The following is a 26,036-nucleotide window of genomic DNA, read 5'->3' as shown; positions in this document are numbered from 1 at the left end:
ATAACACTGAGAAACTAGGCGTGTGAAATAAACAAAAACGTCTGGTTTAGCACGCTAGGGGTTATTTCACTGTGAGCTATAACTTTCGCGAAAGAAACTTAGCTGAGGGAAACAGCCAATTGTTATCCCACGCTGACAGTCCACAAACATATTCCAGTAACTGTTATTCTTTCTAAATAATACCGCCGCACGGCATTCAGATCATTCCACGATATCATAGTTAACGACGAGAGGCACTTCGATACATTAGTGTTTTTACTCGGTCATACCGTTTGTGCTTTGTAGATCGTCCGTTAATAGACCTTTATCAGTGCTATGGCGAAGCCGCAGCTTTTATAACATTCCGTGGAAGATTAATCCAGGACGTGTAGCCAGTAAATACACTTTGTCCATTATTTTTACCACTCAAAACACACCGGTAAACGATCTGTATGAATGCGGTTACAGCTTCGCCGTCAGTGCCTGTGTACCTGCCGACAAATAATCTCATATAACAATTGTCCTCGCATTATTATATCAAAACTCCCTACTAGCCATTATGCACCTAAACAGCCTCTCTGTCTCAAAATATAATCGCACTTAAGTCTTGTTATAGATTTTGAATTTACACATACACAATTTATTTGGATATTAGCTAAAGATAATAATTTTTTTAAAATATCAGTAAAACCAGGAAAATGATATTCACACGTATAAGTTCGTAGGCTTCCATGGCCTGTGTCATTTGGGGTAGCATAATTATGGATATTGCGCCACTTCTGTGTAACCTGCTAAAACAATTCAGTTGCCGATGCTTCGACTGACTTGTTATTCTGAAGATTACCGTACGAAGTCGGTCGAAACGTCGGCAGTTATTTGCTTTAGTAGTTTACAATGATGCGGCCTATTACACAAAACTATTACATCTAAAACAGAAATTTACTCAGTGTCAGACACACACACACACAGAGAGTACACAAGCTGTGACGCATTCTATCATAAACAGATATTAGTTTTCGAAACAAACATTGCAGATTAGTGTTCATGGCTCTTCACGACAACAATCTCGGGATATTCAACGGCCCATACGAGACTACTCCGCTAATTGTGCATTCTGTCTCTGGTGAAAAAGCCTTCATCAGAGACATGGAGGGCAGGTAGGATCGATCACGCAGCGCTGCAGCATCTGCTCAGCACGACGCGAAGTGGACTGTAGTCAGGGATTAAAGCTGGCACATTCTATGAATGTAAGAGTTGTAACTGCATTTTCACATAACTTTATACGCAGTTCATCCGTGTTGGGAGCCCGTACATTCCGTTTTACTCTTAGTTATATTGATTGGCGACACCATGGAGTTTTGTGTGCACCACGACCAAATAGTGGATAGAATTGGAAGGAAAGTCAGCACTGGCCGTATTTTGTTGTTTTATTGTCAGCAAAATCAATTTTCAGTCACTTAGTGACCATCCTCAGTGGTGTAATGTACAATTAAAATTGGTAGGCACTGGTATCAAGCTATAACCACAAGCTTAGAGCGATCACATAACTCAAATTATGACTTCTAGGTAGTCATAAAAATGTGGTCTCCGACCCTGTTAAAAAGCTGCGTAATACCGGCTTTTAAATCATTTCCTTGAAGGAAAAAATCTGACTACACTAATTTTTTTCTTTTCCTGGAGAGCTGCCCTTGCACCCCCGTAGGACATGTTTCTAAGTCCAGCATCCACTGCGGGTTGGTTACTTTTATGTGTTGCACTTACTGTGTTCGTCTATGGTAACCTCCTGATATATCAGCTCGCCACGCTTCGGGAGCGTGGATAATAGCCATGGAAGGTCTGCCTTCAACACCGTGTATGAGGGTGAGCAGAATATTAAAGCCTTCCTATTTTTAAGTGAAAACTCATACAGCTTTAAAAATAAAACATACGTTATTCACATCCTAATCCTTTATTCTTCAAGTCTGCGTGTTAATTATCTTTCACCCTAGTCACCCTGATGACGGACATATTTCTCCCAACGCGGGACCAATTTATTAATACTTATCGAAGATAAAGCTGAGACTCAGAATGGCTCTACGAAAATGTAATTACATCGGGTCACTTCAGAATGTTTGACTATGTTAACAGGGTAATAATCTCATCTCTCCTTGAAACACTTCATCACAATGAAAGTGATGTTCTCGAAGGTGTTTTTCAAGATGTGGAAGCAGAAGAATGTCGGATGGGACCAAGTCGGGACAGTATGGAGAATCGACATAAAAGTTTTCTGGGTATAGCACCGCGTCATAATGTAAGAACTAGTGCTGCTGGAGAAAAACCAACGTTTCGGCCACGATTGCAGCGGCCTTCTTCTGGGTCTAATGGTGCGTTCTAGCTATGCAGTGTCCTTTATATTTTGTTGTTAGTGTTCACTGCGCATGCCATTACGTCATAATTTTAAAAAAGGTAGTTAGTGTCATTGGTCACTTAAGGAAGAAGGAGAGGGAACTTTATTTTAATAGGTGATTTCAGTGGAGGGAGAACGTGACCTCTGTTGTCTATTGGCTCTTGTGTTATGTACCATGATTGGTGGTCACCGCCGAATGAGAAGTTCGCTGCTGTTTACCAGCTGCTGTATGGAGGATGTTCGATGACAGTGAACCCGAGGGCCCGGATTGTTGTAGATGTCTGAGTGATCGTGTAGGTTCTGGTATTGTCATGCTGAAGGAGAGGATGCTCCATGTGTGGACGAACTCTTCCAATTCGAAACTCGATTACAGCACTCTGTGTCTCACGCACCGATATTGTTACGGTACACACCACCATGCTACACTATACAATTCGGAGCACTCTAGAGTCAGAGGGTTTTAAGTTGCGTCAGCGAAGCGTGGAAAGTCGATCGAGCAACTCGCATGACATGTAATATCTCAACCGATGACTCATTATTGATAACAGAATACAAAATTTGATGGCGTTACATATCAGCTCGACGTTGCATAATGCGGTCATAGTGCTTCTCCCTCCACATCGCATGCTCCTCTCTCCACACATAGCGAGAACAAGGGCACGAACTTTAGTTGCATGATCAGCGAGTGACGTAACATAATTTTGGAGTTATAAGTCAAAATCTCTTTCACTGGAGACGTCTCACTTCTGTTGCACTGACTTGTGCCCCATACCTGACTCTGATCTTAAGGACGCTTTCACTTCAAGAAAATGTATAACTAAGTACTACATGTGAAAATAAGATGTTATGAAAGAATGACCTCATCTGAAAATGTAATGATATTAGGGGGGGGGGGGGGGAGGAGGGTGGAGTGAGACTATTGGGATTTTAAATTTTTGCACAGGGCGGCAAAATCCCTGCCGCCAGAAAATTAATGTGAGTTTGGTTACATCAAAAAGATAGATCTTGCTGTTGTTGTTTCTGGTGCCATCACTGGGTCCTCAGTCCAAAGAGTCTGTTCACGCTGTTCCCCACACTGTGCAAGCCATTTAGTTTCTACATTTCCACTTACTACTGTCAAATCTTCATCTCTCCCAACAATTCCCCTCTCATACTTCCTCCATTACCACACTGATGTTACCTTGAAACGTCTGGATACGGTCTATCAACCGACCAATACTTTTAGCCAAACGGTGTCTTTCATTTGTCTTTTTTCTGATTAATTTCTTTAGTTCTTCCTATGTTGTCATATGCACCCACTTACTACTAACATTCTAGTATAGCATCGTGAACGGCGTTGCCTCAGTTGTAACACCGGTTCCCGTCAAATCACCGAAGTTAAGTGCCGCCGAGCTTGGCTAGCACGTGGATGGGTCACCGTTTAGGTTGCCGGGCGCTATTGGTAAGCGGGTGCATTCAGTCCTTGTGATGCCCACGGAGGAGCTACTACTCTGAGAAATAGCGCCGGCCGCTGTGGCCGAGCTGTTCTAGGCACTTCAGTCCGCAACCGTGCTGCTGCTATGGTCGCAGGTTCGAATCTTGCCTTGGGCGTGGTTGTGTGTAACGTCATTAGGTTAATTAGGTTTACGTAGTTCTAGGTCTAGGGGACTGATGAACTCAGATGTTAAGTTGCATAGTGCTCAGAGCCATTTGAACCATTTTGAGAAGTATCAGGTCCTATCACGACAACGGACAATGGCAGGGAGAGTGGTCTGTTGGCAACATTCCACTCGATATCCGTCTTCTGTGACGCCTGTTGGGTGAGACGGTCGGTCGGTACCATTAGGCGTTCAGAGACCTGTTCAGACGCAGTGAGTACTGCGTAGCATCACACTTCACAAACTGTTTGGTTTGCAATCGTATTTCTTAATATTTGTGTTTAATTTGTAGTTTTATAACGTAAAAACTGTCTCGCAAGGAGCAGTTCAAAATGTAGCAGTTTTGGCGAGTACTTCTCCCCCACAATCAAGTGGAGTACTCTGTTGAAATTTCGTGGATTTTCAACCACATCACGCGTTCGGAAGCCAGAGAGATATTTATCGCCACGAAACCATGCATTCTTGTATAACTACTAATATCATTTTAAATAAAATGAGTCTATACTGCGTACTTTATGTAAAATGAGAATATGTACTCCTTTAAAAGAGTTTCCCGTTTTCGGCAAACACGATGTACACTTACATATCAGTTACCTCTGCTCTTGTGCAATATAGCACACGCATGAAATAATAAATGACTTTATTACCTCCTTCAAACAAAGGTCCACGTGTTACCTTGACATTTATCCGACAACACGTTCGTGTCGTCCAAATCTGTCTTTTCAGGCTGAAGCTATCATCATTTCGGAAAGATTCTTCATCAGAACACACGTATTAAAAATAACTGAAGAGCATATGCTGTGTTGTCGAACTGAGCAGGATCTAAATCGTTTTCTCCTTCCAGTGGAAGGCAAGAATATTTCCGTGGGAAACTACTACTCCGCAACCACAGATCTGATTGTTTATGACAAAACGTATAACTGCTTAAAGATAGAATTTCAAGCGTAACATCATTTGCACTAATGCACAACGAAATAAGGTAAGAACACGGGAACCCTCCACTGCCTGCTTTTTAGTTGATTGTGTAAGCATATCACTCAATAAATGAATATAATCCAGAAATGGATAGAAATGTGTTGCCACTGAATCGTTCATTTTTGTGGACGCACTGCTTTCCAGCGGCACGGTAACAGCCCAGGAGATCCTCATTGGGGTAATCTCGGTTGTGATGGTACTCTTAGGCTATTGGTGCCTAAGCAAATTATTTATTTCAGCACAGTCCTTGTGTAAAAGGGTTCCTGACACTCCAGAGTTAGATCGAATGCGATATGACCCATAGTAGACTCATCGCTGGCTCTGTGGACTCTACGTGAAGACCCTGCGTTAGACCCATTCGGTCGTCTTATGCTGCTGTATGTTTCAAGAAACAGGAACTTTGCGACGTTGAAGAGACACCCTAGGCACTAATGATCTCTGAAACCAGCAGTCTTCTGTAATGTCTTACGCTATGACACAGTATTCCACTAATTTTCGTCTCCCATTCTAATTCGGTTAACTGATAGCATGCTGCCATTTCTTGTTTCAAAACTCACTCCATAGGCTGTATATATCCGACACATTTGCGCGTCTACACTATCTAATCAAAAGTATCCGCAAACCCACTGGTAAACAATAATACGAGATGTATCCACACTTTGGCTTAATTATGGCTTTAAATCTGCTGGAAACATTTTCAGTGACTCTGCAAGTCCATCTTCATACTGGATGGCTGCGAGAGTTCGGCAGTTCAGTATAAAAGCGTATAAATTTAAAGTTTTGTTTTACTTCGCTACCAGTTTCAGCCATCCTCAAGCCACCTGACCACGACATGTAGGAAGAATCCCATCTTATTTGCCGGCCGGAGCTACCGAGCGGTTCTAGGCGCTACAGTCTGGTACCGCGCGACCGCTACGGTCGCAGGTTACAATACTGCCTCGGGCATGGATGTGTGTGATGACCTTAGGTTAGTTAGGTCTAAGTAGTTCTAAGTTCTAGGGGACTGATGACCTCGGCAGTTAAGTCCCATAGTGCTCAGAGCCATTTGAACCATTTTGAACCAAAATAGGGGCCAGCATGTAGTCATGTGTATCCGTGTACTTGTTCATAGAAAGTGATCCCTTCGATCAACACCCACAGATTCTGCAGTTCATTCCATGTAAACACAGCCCACACTATTAGGGATCCACCACCACCTCGCACAGAACCTTGTTCTGAACTTGGCTCCATGGCTTCCTGGGATCTGCACCACTCTCGAAGCCCACCATCAGTTCTTACCAACAGAACTAGGAACTCATATGGAGAGGGCACGGTCGTCAGGTAGATTAGGGTTTGACCGACATGGTCACGAGCCCAGGAGAGTCGCTGTTGGCGATATCGTGCTGTTAGCAAAAAAAAATTAGTCAGTCGCCCTTCAACGACAAATTTCTCCGCTTGGTCCTAACGGATACGATCATGTTCCACAATGATTTCTGCTGTTATTTCACGCACCGACACCTTAACGCGAATGCCACTGCCCAGAAAGGATACAAAATATACAGGATGATTCAGGAGGAATATAACATAACCTTTGAGGTGATTCTACACGCGAAAATAAACCGAAAAAGTCCTATTAACATAGATTCCATTTTCGTTCGTTACGGAACTGGAGCAGCTTGAAGACTACGTACATCCATGAATGTATACGAATATAAGTGTGAATATTACTTGCCGAGTCCGCAACTCGTGGTCTTGCGGTAGCGTTCTCGCTTCCAGCGCCTGGGTTCCCGGGTTCGATTCCCGGCGGGGTCAGGGATTTTCTCTGCCTCGTGATGACTGGGTGTTGTGTGATGTCCTTAGTTTAGTTAGGTTTAAGTAGTTCTAAGTTCTAGGGGACTGATGACCATAGCTGTTAGGTCCCATAGTGCTCAGAGCCATTTTTTTATTACTTACCGAAATACTGTGTAGGCGCTGAGGTGGGCAGAATAATGGTGGGACAGATGACTGATGCGTCATGTGGGAGTTCTCCAACAAATGTCGACACTGCAACGTTGCACAGAGGCAACAGCTGCAAGTGTAACCAGCCTGCAGTCATGGGTTGAATCAGTGAGCAGTCGTGAGGCCGTTTGCGTATCGTGCTTGAGCGTGTTCTAAATGAGCAGTTCAGCTGTGTCCATTAATACCAATATGCCACATACCTTCACCAATGCAAAATACGCAAATATGTTCCTTGTGTACGGCTACTGTAATGGCAATGCCTGTGCGGCTGTCACACAACACCAGGAAGGTTTCTTTAAAGGGCGAATCCCCTATGTCAGAGTATTTCCCAGTGTTTTTCAAACATTATGTGAAACCGGAACACTACCCAATTAACACGTAACATCAGAATATGAGGCCATCCAGTCAACTAATGAAAGAGAAGATATTATTGCATTAGTACAACGAAGCCCCACCACCAGTAAACGGCGCTGCGACCGTCGGCTCGATGCCCCACAAACGCGAGGGCTTGTATCCATTCCATTTGCAGTCCGTGCAACAACTCCATACAGATAACTCAGTAAACATGTAGCTATTTTGTGTATAGTTTTCTGTACACAGAGACATCGTGGAATACACTTTATTTACAGATGAGGCTACATTTGCACGTAAAGTTATGGTATACACCTGCAGTTCTCTTACATGGACGATGGAGAACCCACATCACAGTAGGAGAACAAGAATTCGAGTTAGGTTCTCAGTGAAAGTCTGATGTGTTATGAATGATGACCGGGTGATATGGCCTGTGTCTTCCTGACAGAAGACCTAACTGCACTTCTGGAAGACGTGGCATTAGAGCAATCACCCCAAATGTACCTGCAACATCATTGATCACCGATTGACTGTATCCGACAGAATCTGAACAGCACGTTTCCTCAAGGGTGGATTCGCCTAGGCAAACCAATTAACTGGCCTGCCAGAAAGCCCGATCTAACTCAATTAGACTTCTTTTTCTGGGGCTGGTTAAAGGGGGATGTGTGCGCTACAAGTGAAGAACTTGTCTCGCGCATCACAGACACTGTTGCCAGCCTTAAAGCCCGCCACGACGATGTTCGATGTTCATCACAACACACGCTCCAATGCGTGAAAATTGCATTGAGACGGGAGAGGGATATTTCTTGTCTCATTCATTCTGTGATGTGGCAGGTACTTGAACATTACAAGATTGCTATCCGTTTTTAATAATACTGCAGTATACACGATTTACCTGCACATCTCCATCCCTTTCAGCAACGTAACGCCTACTGTGTTATTAACCCGGCATAAACGACACTTAGTCGTATCGGTTAATGTCTGTGATGGGTATCACACACTTCAGGAGAACGACAGTTTGAGAAAGCGAGGAACTATCCCTCCACATCCTCAGAAATTTTTGCTTCATCTTGCAGCTATAAATCTTCATTAGGCAGGAGCGCCCCATTGCCGATTTATTGCTCCCATCGCTACGTCATGATGGATCTTGCTGTGATTCATTCCTGACGTGACCTGGATTCAATATAGAATGAAAATATTACACAGATGGCCTTAATTAAGCTCTCAATCCTTGCAGTAGCCGATATTCTCTATTATCACGCCAATGATTCACAAGTTCTCCTATTACACCGAAATTCTCTGAAGTTGTCTCTAAATTTGTAAGCCATCACCATATTCTTGGATGGGATCTTTCATGTTATGTTCTGGCAGTCTATAACAACTTATTTTCATACCTGCAACAGCAGTAAGCACAGTTTATAAAGATAACTAACTTAAAAAGACTTTATAAATGGAACAGTTCCCTTTCGTATACTAGTGGACTTAATAGTTGAAAATCTTCAAGTAATTTAATGTTTCTTTCGTTATACAGACAAAAACAATTCCACCTTTGGCTTATTTTTCCGTACCAGATCTAATAGGTTCATATGTACTAGGTGCATGTAGTACTAGTTTCTCCCAACTGACGGGTTACGTTTAAACATTTCACTGCACATTCCCTTCACTGTAGCTCACATGCTTCAGGGCTAAATAGTGTCCTACAATAAATTATATGTGCATTGAAATGTTTAAATGCGACCTATCAGTTGGAAGAGAGTTGTACTGTAAGTACCTAGTGCATACAAAAGGACACCCTGGATGCCTGAACATAAAATAACAATGAATACCACTGAAGATTTAAATCCATGGTGACTGTTGCTCGCTCGTGACTCTTTCAAAAGTATGGAAAGATGTTATAGATTCCGTTACTAGTCACAAAATTTTTACTACTTCAATTATTTATGTTCCAACATGTTTCAGTGATGTGACGGAATGACGGGCAGAAGAGTTGCGAGACATATCCATACTCAGTTCTAACTAAGCTTTATTTTGACGCCATCTTGTTTTCTACACTGTTGAATTGTTTGCGATGTCTGATTTTACTTACAAAATCTCTTCTTGAGACATGCATGTATCAAGTAAGAGACGTTGTTGACGATCCGCACCTTAGTAAATCGGTGGGATATTCGGGATCGAAGCTCGATCTGGCACCAGTTTTGGTCTGACACTATCAAGTAATATATCTGTACCTAATACATGTGATGTCAGTAGAATTAGCCATCAATGAATAATTTCGTAATCGTTTGTGATATCGTATTACGATTTACCTTTACAAGTTCGTGAGCAACGGCCAATAAGTTCAAAGGAGTCACATCCAAAGACGGCTGACAAACCCCAAGGACAAAGGAAATGATTAATTTAAAAAAAATTTTTTTTAAAAAACGAGACCGACATACATAGTGACATAGCCTCTTTTTCGGCTGTCCATTTCTTTCTCCACATAATGACAATAGAACAGACCAAGACAGTACACAGAATCATTTGTATCTAAGTATATATGAATGTATGCTTTCCCGGCGTATACAGCTGGCGAAGAGTTCTCGGGCTTCCATCCGGGTGGCGGTGTCTTCAAACTGCGACGTTTCGACGAGTGACATATTCATCATCTTCTGGCTGTATCTAAGTATATTCGTGTTAGATGTTTTGTACTGCCACTTTAGCCTAATCATGAGATGTAGCTCCGAAACATGTTGCTAATTGAACAGTTTAAGTAGTTAACTAATTTAGCGACAAGTAGTGGTGTCAGTACGGTCTTTCCATACTACTGAAGCTGCCTACCATAAATGGGTGAAACACAAATGTTTCCGTTGCAAGGAACGAAATTTTTCTCATCAATACGATTAAGCATAATGGTAGATGGAACTGAGGAAACCAATTGGAAATGTAAACCGTATAGAAATAATGGAATTTTCTTCCGCTCACATTTACGGCGTTTCTCTGCCTCGTGATGACTGGGTGTTGTGTGATGTCCTTAGGTTAGTTAGGTTTAAGTAGTTCTAAGTTCTATCGGATTGATGAACTCAGATGTTAAGTCCCATAGTGCTCAGAGAGCCATTTACGGCGTGCTGTCGTTAGGTGCATTTCACTTTCGAAAAAGTGCTTTGTATGGACATAATAATGTTAGAAACGCAGCCATAGAAATAATTTACAGAAACATGTCGATATTTTATAGTCGGCAGCGGTTTACTCTTCATTCTTTCATATTATTTTGCATTTACACTTCAGCAACAGATTTATGTCACCAACTCACAGTATCTGTCACATTCACATACTCCTTCAGTTTCCGTACACAGTATGTTGCATCACGAGAATCTATAAGGACTTACTTGAAGTAGTTTGTGAACTGGACGATCGTTTGTCATACCTGAGACAGGGAAATCACATTGACTGAAAAATTCAAAGAGACAGGGGTTGTATAAAATTTTTCAGTATTACATTTATTCCACATCTGGTGACATAAAGGGCATCCGGATAGAAAAATAATTTAAATTAATATAATATCGGAGGAAAAAAGGAGAAACAACTGACAACGCACAATGGGATAAATGTTAGGAAAGAGTGTTTGTGTGTGAGAGAGAAAGAAAGAGATGGAGAAAGAGAAGGGAAAAGAGGATCTGGTTAATTTAGTTGCTACAGCATAATTTTCACACTTTGAAAAGTGAAATGTTCGTGGAGTTATAGATAACTGAGAAAAAAGAGTTTGTAACGACCACTTTCAGTTGCTGAAAACTCGTTTCATGTTGAAACGAGGCGAATAGCTTCGTACTACCAAGCAGGTCTATGGGTCACGCTGACACTTACCGGTGTGAATAGTCAGCGGCGAACAGTGGCAACGAAGAACGTAAAAAATTCTGCCTTCTTAGTAGCACGTTTAAAGAAGCTGCGGTTGGTTGTATAAATATATCTCTTTTTACCGCTACCGCCTTTGATTTCGAGCATTCTTTCCTGCACTCATTTACGCATTCCTTTTTAATTCCCGGCTCATAATTGTTTCTTTATGGGGATGTTGCAGAAGAGGAGTCGCATTTTCCCTCGTTGGGTTAATGAGTTTTCCTTTCCAAGGCGTAAACCTTACTCTGCTGTGATTTTCCAAGCAGTCGTGCCTGCTTCGCTATTCCATTAACATCTGCATTCACACACAAACACCTACGTAGTGGAGAGATGAGTTGAATGTAAACAACACTCGTGTGAAGAGTAACATCGTTTCGGACTTCACCAGAGGAGTTTGACTATCTCGATGTGTCAAGACAAATGCATTAATGTCTCGATTCTAAACGCTAATTTAAGTTCTGAAGATTGACAATTCACGTGAATTTACACTCTGCTCAAAATACTTGGTTGCTTACACGACTCCAAAATTATTGATTTAAGAACGTAAATATGACTCTTTTAATTAAAAATGAGTTAGAAATTAACAGAATAGCTCTAGAGGAAGTGGAAGAAATCTTAAGAAGAACTAGAGAAGAAACTATCCAAGATGCAACCAAGTATCATACTCCTTGGATGCTTCATTGGTCAATCCTGGAAAGACAGTACGTTCAGCCCATAACAAGGCTAATCCGAACGCAGAATGACGTACAAATTTGCAAGAATTTTTACCTGACAAAGAAAGAACAGCCGTTAAACATCTTTCAAGAAGACGGAAAACATAGGTATCTTCAAACGCTTTACTAGGCTCTCCAAATTAATCATGTGGCGCTGTCGAGTTTTGAGGAGGAGAAAATACAAAATGTGGAAGTTCTCTAGGGATTCAAACGTAGATTCACATCACACGGTTTTCGAAATTAAAGACAAAACTCTACCAAGAATACAGAAAAACTACTCGTAAAAAACACCACCTTTACGTGGAGTCTGATACAGAGGAACTTCGAGCCAGCAGAGATTTTAAGATCATGAATAAGAACAACTATCAATGACGGGAACAGACCGTTATTTATTTATTTAGTTATGAGTCATCAGTCTTCTGACTGGTTTGATGCCACACACCACGAAATCCTCTCCTACGTTAACCTCTTCATCTGTGAGTAGCACTTGCAACATGAGTCGTCAGTTACTTGCTGAATGTATTCCTCTACAGTTCTTACACTCTAAAGCTCCCTGCAGTATCATTGAAGTCATTCCCTGCTCTCTGAACAGATGTCCTGTCATCATGTCCCTTTTTATTGTCACTATTTCCCGTATACTCCTTTCCTGTCCGATTCTGCGCAGCTCTATAACACAAAATAATGTGTTCCAAACGTACATTCCCAGAAATTTCTTCCTCAAATTAACAACCATGTTTGATACTAGCAATCTTCTGTCGGCCAGGAATGCCCCTTTTTGTCAGTGGTAGCCGGTTCTTTTGTGCCCTCCTTGCTGCGTCAACCATGGATTATTTTGCTGCCTAGGTATCAGAATCAACGTCATCTACTTCATGATCCCGAGTATTGATAACTTTCTCGCTGTTATCATTTCTGCTACTTTTCGTTACTTTCGTCTTTATTCGATATATTCTCAGTCCACGTTCTGTACAATTTAGACTGTTCATTCCATTCAACACATTCTTCAAAACTCTATCACTGTCACTGGGGTTGGCATTGACATCAGAAAATCCTATCATTGATATCCTTCAGACTGAATTTTAATTCCCTCCCTCTCCCCCCTCCCCCCCAATCACCCTCCCGATCCGCCTTTTGACCCTATATTTTATTTTCGTCATTGCTTCTTTGGTGTACAGATTGGACAGGAGAAGCGAAAGGCTGCATCCGTACTAACTGTCCTTTAGTTCTCGCACTTGTCAGCCTTTGCTGATTTCGGAATTATGTGGATAACATTTTTCCGAAAGTCGGATAGTACGTAGCCAATCTAACATATTCTACAAACCAGCCTGAATGAACGTTTGATTCCCACTGCCCCCAATGGTTTTAGGAATTTCAACAGCATGTCTACTCTTTGGTATCCACCACTGAATGGGACTTCTCCAGACATACCTTCGCTGGACATCAGGACTCATCAGCGATGACAATTCTATACCAGTCAATGAGATTCCAGGCGGAAGATGTATGGAGAGGCACCGAACAGCATTTTGGTACCAACCTGTCGTCCACCACATGGTTTTACAGCCAAGAGTGATGATCAAGAGTGCAATTTCTTTTAGTAACAAGACGTTTTTGGATGTCATCTGCGGCACCCTTAAAGCACAGCGGTACGTCGAAGACACCATACACCCGTTTTATAGCCCTTCGTGGCTAGCCATCCTTGGTTTACATTTCAGCAAGATAATCCCTGCCCACATACGGTATGAGTTCCTAAGGTTTGTCTTAGTGCCTGCGGGACTTTAATTTGGGTAGCAAGGTCACCAGATACCTCCACAACTAGAAGCTCCAACAATCTCGGGATTTTGACACTATAGTGCGCCAGTATGAGAGATTCTGGCACGCTGTACACAAGAACGACATCCAACAACTCTATCAAGCAATGCCAAGAGGAATAACTGATACCATAGGGAGCAGACGTGGACCAACGCGGTATTGGTTCAAATGGCTCTGAGCACTATGGGACTCAACTGCTGAGGTCATTAGTCCCCTAGGACTTACAACTAGTTAAACCTAACTAACCTAAGGACATCACAAACAGCCATGCCCGAGGCAGGATTCGAACCTGCGACCGTAGCGTTCTTGCGGTTCCAGACTGCAGCGCCTTTAACCGCACGGCCACTTCGGCCGGCCCAATGCGGTATTTGCTTGCCCAATTTGTGAAGCCATTTCTCTTGAATAAATCATTCATTTTATCTGAAATTTTTATATGTTTCATTGGACATGGACATGTACATAACATGTAAAGATTTCCGTATCGTTCAGCAGTTCAAAATGGCTCTAAGCACTATGGGACTTAACATCTGAGGTCATCAGTCCCCTACTTAAACCTAACTAACCTAAGGACATCACACACATCCATGCCCGAGGCAGCATTCAAACCTGCGACCCTAGCAGCAGCTAGGTTCCGTACTGAAGCGCCTATAACCGCTCGGCCACAACGGCCGGCTTAAAGAGCAGTCCCAAGTTGAAAGCTTTGCACAGACTGGTCAACCTTTCACCATTTCTGTTGGTTCTCTTGTGTGCTGGGCAATCCCCGACGATTTTTCCGAACGCTTCCTTATTTCCAATTTGAGTATTAAGATCTTCAAGCAATTTTTTGACACTTCCATTTGCGCTTTCAGCTTTCAGAAATACCCTTCTTCAAGGTTCCCGAAAATGTATTACACCTTATCTGAGTTCCTATTGCTGTTTCCTTCCATAGAAACAGGGCATTGAACAAGCGTATAATTCTTTGTTTCCACATCGCAATTTTGAAAGACAATCATTCTGATGGAGAATAAAAATTATTCACATTGTTCATCACTTGACAACTGACGGTAAAATTCATACCTAGATGATTACCTCGTTTGTAGCTAATGAGTGTATGCGCTTTAAAATGCTATAATTATCATATTCCATCAGTGAACTACGTTTCCTGTAAGTCTTCTTTCAAAAACAGTAAGAGAGTAAATTAAATATTTTGATTTCAATAACTTCCTCCTCGTGTAATGATTACTTCACGTACCGCGTTCATTTGCTGAGCAAAACGGTTGATTATCCCTGTGCTGCGCCTGTGAATAGTGAATTTCATGAAAGAAAATATCTGAAATAAAGAAAATGAATGAAATTTTATACCAAAGGAAACTAATTGTATGCTCAGTGAAACCTATGTAACGAAAACTCACTACCCAAGTACATTATGGACATTGTGTAATACGAAACGAAACGTTTGACTTGAAATAGCCATAAAAAATTACTGCTTTACTGGGAAGAAAACAACTGTTTGAAATTACCGATACAGTTCAATGAAAATTCATCTACTTGGTAGGTCGACACCTGACCATACACTGATTGCTCAGACCGCAAAGTGAGGACTGCCCCGAAATAAGTGACTTACCTCATGCTTAGCATGTTCGTTTTGTGTTCGGAGTGGTGACGTTCTCGAAAGCAAATACAGATCATCAGATGCCGCAGCTAAAGCTAAATAATCTACTCTAAATTCTTTTCGTTGTCAGAAACAGTATGTTGCTGCGTGTGGGGTACGATTCAATGCACACACTACGGAATATTTAAAAATTTCCTATGAATCACAGAGGTGTGCTTTACTTTAAAGAAAATCGTTTTTGAGAAATCAAACTCTGGTTATTGACAAAAGGACCGCACAGCATAAGAAGACCAAATATCACAAAATTCTCTCATTACAAAGAAACTACGAACATGCCTTTAGAATTATTCCGGAATCTGCATCAGTGTGTCAAGAAGGTATTAGAAATGAGTTTTCCTCTCCACAATCTATTCCAGAAGGATTCTCAGGATTCACAAACAATAGATCTCATTGAAACTTTCGGGCAGATTAAAACTGTGTGTTGGACCGAGACTCAAACTCGGGACCTTTGCCTTTCGCGGGCAAGTGCTCTACCAACTGAGGTACCCAAGCACGACTCACGCCGCTTCCGCACAGCTTTACTTCTGCCACCTTCCAAATTTTACAGAAGCTCTCCTGCGAACCTTGCAGAACTAGCACTCCTGAAAGAAAGGATATTGCGGAGACATGGCTTAGCCACAGCCTGGGGGATGTTTTCAGAATGAGATTTTCACTCAGCAGTGGAGTGTGCGCTGATATGAAACTTCCTGGAAGATTAAAACTGTGTGCCGGACCGAGATTCGAACTCGGGACCTTTGCCTTTCGCGGGCAAGTGCTCTACCACTATCAAATAAGGATGCTGCACTACAGACAGGCGAGCAAGTTAATCACAAATAAAACTAAACACAGAGTTAGGATTTTATTCACTACTCATGCAGTGCCCTCATTCATCTTTGTCCGAGTTCAGTAAAGATGAATTATTAACAATAGCAGAAAACATTAAACAATCTTGTACCTGTATGCCAAAATGTTCATTTAAAGCTTTTTGATAGTTGTTCTTCAGTTTTTGAAACAGAATTTACAGGGTGATAATAAATGAACTATATACAAAAACGTAAATTACTTACAAACTGCCGCGTGCACACACTTTATTCAACATGTAAATGTCACTATAGATATTCAGGTTTAAGTTATGGCAAACCTTCCATCATCGGCGAAGACGTGGAGCAGACGAATAGCGGAAGTGTGTAAGACCCGCTGATGTGACGTAACATCGATGCTGTCAGTGATCTACTGAATGGCTATTCTCAGTTCAGTAATGGTTTTGGGGTTATTTTAGAGCACGTTTTCATTAACATAGCCCCAAAAAAAGAAATCGTATGTGTTCAGATCCGGAGAATATGGTCACCAATCGAGGCCCATGCCAGTGGTCTCTGGATACCCCAGAGCCGGAATGCAGTCCTCCTGGACATCAAACACTCTTCAGTTTCGATCAGTGGAGCTTAGTCTTGCATAAACTACATATCGTCGAATTGAGGGTCACTTTGGAAAATGGGTATGAAATAATCTTCCAAAACCTTCTTTTACCGTTCGGAGTCACCTTTCCGTCAAGGAAAATCGCACCGGTTATTTCGTGACTGGACACTGCCCACCATATTGTCACCCGTTGAAGGTGAAGAGACTTCTCGATCACGAAATGCAGATTCCCAGTCCTCCAGTGCTTTTTGATTAACCCATCCAAATGAAAGTGTGCTTCCTCATAAACCAAACCATATTTACATCAAAGTCCTGTTCGTCAGTTCTGTGGACAATAGTGTTGGCGGAACACAACCGCTGTTCCATGGCCCTAAGGCTTAATGGCTGATGCGTTTGGATTTTGTACGGTAATACATGCAGGTCTTCAACGATAATTTGTCTCAGTGTCTCCCGGTTTATTCCCGTCTGTTGTGCATCTCGTCTGATCAACTTTGTGGGGCTGGTTTGAAACACTGTACGCGTCTTCTCGAAGTTTTCAGGCGTTTTAATAATTTTTTGACGATCTACATAGCCAACATTGTCATCACGAACACTACCCGTTCTCCCAAACTTGCGAACTAAATTTTTGATATTAGCACGCTTGGACCCGTTGTCTTCAGCTTGAACTCGGTCGCAAATTTCCCTTCAGGCGCATAATAGGCCTTCACAAGCGCTATACGTTCACGCACGCTGTACCGTGACATTTTCATGTGAAAATGGCCAACAACAAGGCTCGTGTGCTTGAGCATACTAATTCGCATCATGCCCTGCGGCCAACCGTGCAGTGTGAACGTCCTAACGCAAACCGTTCAAAAGTTACGACGATTTTATTTCATATAGTTTTTAATGTGATTCTCTCTGTTCCGTTTAATTTGATTGGGAAACCGTTGAGACTGAACTTAACATATACACGGATGGACATGAGAAATGAAAGTTTGCAATAAATTTTTCATCTGTGATTATTACTTTACGTATGAAATATTCTGTTGCAAATTAATAAAAATGAATTTCTTTGAATATTCCAAAATATTTATTCAAGTTTTACTTTATTCAAGTACTAAAGCTGTTTGTGCAAGAATGAAAATGTTATTGTCCGTCGAACTTAGCAAACATTTTCACGTTGCAGTGGATTTTTGTTTTACTGGATATACCACGACTGGTTTTGAAGCATAAGACTATCTTTACTATATGAAAAAGTTCTCTTTTTATATTGCTAAGCTCTCATGAAAATTATCTAGTTTTAAATACACTTTACGATATGTTTAGAATTTATCACTTTTTTGAATGAAAATTTACAAAAGCGGCAGCTTGTATCCACCTGTGAATGCAGAAGGTAAAATCTACTATCTCCTTTTATTCTGCGTCTGGAACGCTGTGAAAGGAAACACTTTATTATTTTCGTTCACCTCTACCTGTACCCTTTTTAGGATGTGGTCGTTATTGCGATCGTATATTTAAATCTGCCGCTGCTGCAGACAGCTCCGCACCGCCAGCGATATCCAATAAAATGCTGAAATTTCTTAAATAAAATGGGTAATGTCCGGTGCGAACTTTGCAGTATTTGTCACAAACCTTTTTTACTAGATAGATATATTTTAACAGAAACAATTAAAATCTTTAGACACCATTTACAGTCCCAGCTACAATTGTCGTCGATCATCGACTTATGACAAATGAAGACTATGTAAGAGCCTAATGCTACGTCATGGGTTCTTCTCTCATTCAGTCCGTGCCGAAGACAAGCGATTCTATTACAATATACTGCCTATTTATATCTTAACTAATTCTTCTACAGTCTTTGTCACTTCTCGTTACATATCGTTTCTTCTGTGGCGGTTTTCACATCCTCCTCCACAGATAGTATTTCACAAGCTTAGAATAATCGGTTATAGTAGCAAAATTCGTAATTATACTTTTCCTCACAAAATTAAGTGTCCTTTCGAAATTCAATTAACAGAAATACATATAAATTGTTTGTTACAGTGAGCATTATACATCGAAATGTTCTTTTAACTTTCACTTTGGGTGTGTGCTGCCAGAGAACGTTACATGTTCAATAACTGTCATCCTGTGTGATCATCTCAAAGAAACTACTCCTTCGAGTTGAATGTTGATAGGGCGATTTCGAGATGCTTCTAGTCGTTCTGGGAAGCTGAAATATGCTCTCCAGCATCCGCAAGGCGAACTGCGCATGATTCCCTCTACCGGAGACCACCTGGACCAATTCTTTCTTGAGATGTTTCCATCATACATTTAGACGGGCGAAATGAGTTCCTCCATTTCATTCTTGAAACTGGAGTTATAAGTCCGATTCTGTCCTCTTGAACATTGGATGGACAACTCTGATGACACTGCACGAGCACTAGCACCACCCATGTTACGTGCTGCATGATCAGCCACAGACCAGAAACCTCGTCAATAACTTCCACCGGGATAGGACGCGTTTCTGTTCCAGGTGCCACACGATGTTCACCTGTGTCTTAGGATTTCATTGTCATCTCCTTTAAGCCATTTAATAATATTTGGCCTCTCCTCAGACCACTCAGTAAGTGATTCTCTTAATCCAGCAATTTTATTGCTGCCGTTCACATAAAACAGTTTCACTAACAGCAAACTGCCTCTCTTCTCGGTAGCCACACTGTGTACTTAAGTTATGGCTTGTCAAATACAGACGGTCTGCTGTGCCAGATGTGCGCCTCGTGGCCATAGCTGAACTAATTTATTTTCCAAGGGGAGTCGGTTCTGCATTAAAGCTTTAGCGTATCTACGAAGTTTCGCTGCCACACAATAATCGCGTCCGACACTGGATCTCCGTGAATAGTTGCATTTTATTTACAACCACCGCGTAGATGTAGAACTGTAAATTACTGAGAATGGCTTTACAAATGGCGTTAAAAATCAAGAGTTTTCGAATAATACCTGAACTAAACATTGACAGTGTAAATTTTCTTATAAATACTGTTCATTCTTAAGAAACAGATAGGAGAATAAATGTGTATAACGGAAACGATTCGCAGGTTACGTGGCCCGTTATCTCAAAATGGTTCAAATGGCTCTGAGCACTATGGGACTTAACTTCTGCGCTCATCATTCCCCTAGAACTTAGAACTACTTAAACCTAACTAACCTAAGGACATCACACACATCCATGCTCGAGGCAGGATTCGAACCTGCGACCGTAGCGGTCGCGCGTTTCCAGACTGTAGCGCCTAGAACCGCTCGGCCACCCCGGCTGACCCCGTTGTCTATTTTCATACATTTTCTAGACGGTACATTGCTTCCGGTTTCTAGAGAAATGTTCTAAGACACTGATCACACACAAATGAAGCTATCGAAAGGAGGTAACGCCCAATAGATACCCAACGGACCTAATGTACGAGTAAAGCAATTATAATCATAAATGGCCAAATACCGTAGTCTATATCTGTGTGAACGCCCAAGGAAGCCTATGGTAGTTTTATAACTCCAGCACCGTCGTATAGTTTCAGCCTACTCGTATTTTCCTTGTCATCGGCCAGTGAAAACGTGTGGCGGTGTTCACGTCAAGGGGACCTTTACCATCGAGTGGCAGTATTTCTACTCCATTGCTGATCTCCAAACTTAATGATCCATGGTGATTCAGAAATCGTGGCATATTGTTGCCCGCTGACAGTAGTTGCCCAGATCCAACGGGCGAGTCACTTGCTGCACTGTGACGAACCTGTGTGGTGCTGATATCCGCGATATTCGCGGCGACCACGATCATTAATACATTGTTGACCCGTGGTGAGGACCGAGCGAGGTAGTGCAGTGGTTATCACTGTGGACTGGCATTCGTGAGGACGGCGGTTCAAACCCGCATCCGGCCATTCAGATTTAGATTCTTGGTGACTTCCCTAAGTCGCTTCAGGCAAATGCCGGAACGGTTTCTTATAAAGGGCACGGCCGACTTCCTTCCCCATACTTCTCTAATCCGTTGGTACCAATTACCTTGCTGTTTTGTCCGCAGCTCGTGGTCGTGCGGTAGCGTTCTCGCTTCCCACGCCCGGGTTCCCGTGTTCGATTCCCGGCGGGGTCAGGGATTTTCTCTGCCTCGTGTGACTGGATGTTGTGTGATGTCCTTAGGTTAGTTAGGTTTAAGTAGTTCTAAGTTCTAGGGGACTGATGACCATAGATGTTAAGTCCCATAGTGCTTAGAGCCATTTGAACCTTGCTGTTTTGTCTCCTCGCTCAAAACTACCAACCAATCAACAAACTCGTGGTGAGACTTTGCAGTGCCGTCCGCTGTGACCGAGCGGTTATAGCAATTCAGTCCGGAACCGCGCTGCTGCTGCGGTCGTAGGTTCGAATCCTGCCTCTGGCATTCATGTGTGTGATGTCCTTATGTTACTTACGTTTAAGTAGTTCTAAGTCTAGAGGACTGATGACCTCAGATGTTAAGTCCCATAGTGCTTAAAGACATTTGAACCATTTTTAGACTTTGCAGTACCTATCCCAATCTAATTGCTACAGTTTTCGTATCCCTGGTGGCTTGAATGAAAAGATTTTGTCCCACTTAGCGGGCGAGATATATATTGACAGTCCATCGGGATCTTATATTATTATTTTACGCAGTACCGGTCTGTGGGATTGCATGGACTACGGCTCTACTTTCAGGCAATCATTGATTTGAAAAGATACGGACGGAAAGTGGTATAAATTGCAACACAAATAAAAGTTTTAGAAACTGACACAAAGGGATAGAAATTCTGCAATTATCAGAAAACAGCATAATATTGATCGAAGGCAGCCTCCACTGACGTAGACACATTCACAGAACTACATATAGAGACAGCATTCGCCTATAACTACACAAGTTTAAGTCAGTCGAGAACATTTCAAAGAGAGAAAGAGGTCATGAGAATAGAGTTTCGGCAATTCAATGGGGGTGGCATATGTCAGTGAACGCTGCTGCTCCCCAATACTGTCGCGAAACACTCGCGATCTCCAAAGGACCGAAACGGCAATCGAATCCAAGTATCATTACTAAACTGTGCTTGATGTAACGAACGGTTAAACTTTACTGAACTATGGCGGAGCGTACGTAACGACAAAACGCGGTCGCGGCGAAAGGGCAGCTGGTGGACCTACCAAGAAGATGTAGAATGGGCAAGGAGTGGCGATATTCAGGAGTTTTGTTAGCTGGTCTGCACCTCACACTAATGTGCCTACGGCTGAAAAAAGTTGTTCTGGTGCCAACTTGTTGGATGGTCAAATGGCTAGCTGTCACATACGACTCGGAGCTTCCTTTTTAAATCAGGGGATTCCTAACATGATGCTAACTTTGCTCTGTTCGTGCGCGCTTCTAGACCAGCAAGACGCTCCGTTTAAAAATTCATTTTTTTAACGGCGGTGGCCTTATTAACAGTTTAATTATTGCTCTCAAAATGATGTCAATCGAAGTCTCTCTACAGGTTTGGTTTCTCCTGTATGTAATTTTTTCATTTCTGTAATTATGTAGGTCCTTTAATTCGCGGCTGAAGCTTTAGACACTTCGAGGTAGAACTGATAAGGAAATGATGGATAGAGCTGCTGTTTAATCCTCGTCGACAGATACCAAATCTGTGCCCAGATTTCATGTTCGTTAATGACTTCCCACCTTGTCCTTAGTTTGCTGCCTAGCGCGGCTGCCAGCGCGCTTGTCACTGCACGTGGCGTTCTTGGAAATGTTTGTAACACGATGTGTTATAAGTTGCTTTGAACATCATTGAAATAGAGGCACGTGAGCAGCGCAGTGCCCAAACGACATCACAGATGAAGTGTTCTTACCACGGGGCACCCATTGCCTAGCCAATCATTTGAATTGATGGCGCACGCCTGAGACTTCCTTCATTCATATGCTACGCCGGCGGCAGTGCAAAACCCGATAACAGGACATTCAGATCAATCGCCCCAAACATTTCATTCGCAGTGGCGAGTTGACAGATATCTGTCATCATTCATTTTTAAACATGGATGTTACTCAGCAACGGTATACTAATTTCATCATAGGATTATACAGCCAATCGGTTGCACATAACTGGTAGGTTCATTGACCTACATTTCGGCACCTATTAGGGGTGTCCTAACCAGAATGAAATTTTGAAAAATTTGCTGCAAGTAATCTGTTAAACTTCGGTTGCACGATAAATCAGCCAAATCAAAAGGCTGCAAATTCAATGAAATACCTAGAATTACAATTACGAACAATTTAAACTGACAGCAACACTTAGAATATGTCGTGTGGTAGTCTAACCATAGACTGCGTTTTATTGGCAGGACACTTAGAAAATGTAACAGATCTGCTACGGAGAATGTCTACACTACGTTTGTCCGTCCTCTTTTAGAATACTGCTGCGCGATGTGGGATCCCTACTTGATAGGATTGACGAAGTACATCGAAAAAGTTCAAAGAAGGGCAGCACGTTTTATAATATCGCGGAGTATGGGATATAGTGTCACTGAAAAGATAGAGGATTTGGAATGGACATCATTAAAACAAAGGCGTTTTTCGTTGCGAAGGAATCTTCTCACGAAATTCCAATCACCAACTTTCTCCTCGAAATGCGAAAATATTTTGTTGACACCTACCTATATAGCGAGAAACTATCACCATGATAAGGGAATTCAGAGCTCGTACTGAAAGAGATAGGTGTTCATTCTTTCCGCGCGCTATACGGGATTGCAATTATAGAGAATTGTGAAGGTGATTCGATGAACCCTCTGCCAGGCACTTAAATGTGATCTGCAGGGTATGCGTGTAGATGTAGATGTAGATTTATCAAAATTTCATTCTGATGAAGACACTCTTAGTTGATATCGAAATCAGGTCAATGTACCTACCAGTAAAGTGCAACTGGTTGGCTGTAGATTGCTATGTTGAATCTATCGCCAGTGTTGTCTGTAATGTTACAGCTCATGTGTCTGTATTTCTACAGACTACGAGTTGATGTTACCGAGTAGAACGATGCAACGTAATTGCCGGAAGTAGAATCGGCCAAACGAAGTAAGTTCTTCTTTAGCCCGGCATACTTTTCCGGCATAATGGCTGAGGATGGTTGGGCATCCGATACGATTACAAAACGGAGTTAAGCTTCCTCAAGCATACACAGTAAGGTTTTCATTTTATTGTAAAACCGGTTTTCGAAATGTAGATACTGTTGGAAACTCGTAGAACCTATTCCCAAAGTGGTTTAGAATAAAACGATACCTGTAGCTAGTGTAGTTTTTGGAAGGTATAATGCATTTCCTAAGGTCTTCATCCACATTCTACAACAACAAAATTATCTGCAAACCATAGTGAAGCGCATGGCCGAGTTTATATAGCACAATTCTATACGGCACGGTTTCATCCCGTTCAAGTCACATCTGACGCGTGGGTAGAATGAATGTTTAAATATCTGTATGAGCGGCCTGATCTTGTGTCCTTGGTAACTAAGTGAGTGGTACGTAGGGGCTGCAGAATATCTCTTGATTCTTCAGTTACAAACGGTTCTCCAGCAAGCTTTCGTAACATTTCCGTTTATTTTCAATGATTTGAAAATTCAGGTTTTTCAACATACTTGAAGATTGTATCCAATGAGTCAAATAAGTACGTGAGCACTCGTGTCGCTATTCTTTGTTTACGTGCAATATCTTATCTTAGATCTATTTGGTGTGGGCCAAATATCCTGTCACCTGTCTCATCCACAACGGAGCCTACGTCACCTACCCACTGCAAATCCCTACAAATACATACTCTCAGGTCTGTTTGTAAGTTGACTAATTGCAGTTGTGACCAAATGATGTTGTAATAGGACATTTTGTTTCATTTTAGGTGTATCAATGCCCACATTTCTAAAGATTTGCTACTCGTTCTTATCACGATCCAGCTTTATTCAAAAACGGCATCAGCGTTGCTAAATGCATCATCTGCGTGAATACTATTAATTCAGCATGCAAGGTTATTAACATACGACTTGAACAACAAGGATCCAAACATATTTCCTTGGGGCACACTACAATATATCTTTTAATAAAGACTTACGGGTGAACTCATGTACCTAAACAGATAACCCTCAAGGGACGTAATAATAACAATGTTAAATGGTATTCCTGCTAGCGGACTACCACATAAAGGCTATTAATATTATTTTTGTTAGTATGTTTGCGAGTTTAGGTCACTTCCGTTGTGTAAACGATAGAAAGCTATTTATTTTGTCTTATTTTATTAATTTTTTTGCAACGTGCTACATGACAATATTTGTAATACCACATGTCTGTATTGTGTGCGTGTGTGTGTGTGTGTGTGTGTGTGTGTGTGAGTGTGTGTGTGAGTGTGTGTGTGCAATGTAGTGGTTGTGTTGTGCCATGATGATGATGTTGATGATTATTATGATGATGGTGATGATGATGATGATAGAAGGGTGAGGATGAACCTCGGTGTCGGCACACAGCCTATTACTCGCGAATAGCGCCATGGAGAACGCCAGGCTTGACGTCCCCATCTGATGGACGGATCACCTTCAACAGTATCACACGCGCTCACCTCACGAGACACTGCGGAGACGTTTGGTATTTAAACCAGAACGTTGGCGTAAAGTATGGTGATCAGGAACTGTACACCACCACCTCTCCACACTTTGTTGGCCAAATACGGGCAGTAAAAACAGTATCCACCACCAGGGTTCGACTCCGTGATCGGGTGCCACCGAACAAGCGTGCGTTAGCGACCTCGGCGACGAAGGCCTGTTATTTATTTTGGTTGATCCTCAGCAAAAGCAAATTCTTGGAAAAATCAGAATCTTTACCACAGTGACGTCATACCAAATTTTTGTTTCCGATAATTGTTCTGTCGCAGAAATATGCGTCACATCTTGTTCTAGTATCAACACCATAATGATGCGAGTTGTACTCGATCGATGTATGTCCTAATAACAATGTCGCTAATAGCAATGTCGCTTTTGAAACGCCGGCCCTTGTAGCCGAGCGGTTCTAGGCGCTTCAGTCCGGAACCGCTCTGCTGCTACGGCCGCAGGTTCGAATACTGCCTCGGGCATGGATGTGTGCGATGTCCTTAGGCTAGTTAGGTTTAAGTAGTTCTAAGTCTAGGGGACTGATGACCTCAGATATTGAGTCCCATAGTGCTTAGAGCCATTTTTTGCTTTTGAAACCTGTATTATTCTGCAAAATGACAAACTTTTTGGAACACCTGTTTTAATTTATTAAAGCACTCAATTTCTGCACTTTAGAAGTAGGTGCGAAGAGGCTAGTTTGGCGAC

Source organism: Schistocerca cancellata, chromosome 3, assembly GCF_023864275.1.
Source record: "Schistocerca cancellata isolate TAMUIC-IGC-003103 chromosome 3, iqSchCanc2.1, whole genome shotgun sequence".
Classification (NCBI taxonomy): Eukaryota; Metazoa; Arthropoda; class Insecta; order Orthoptera; family Acrididae; genus Schistocerca; species Schistocerca cancellata.
Note: the sequence above shows the minus strand (reverse complement) of the source record.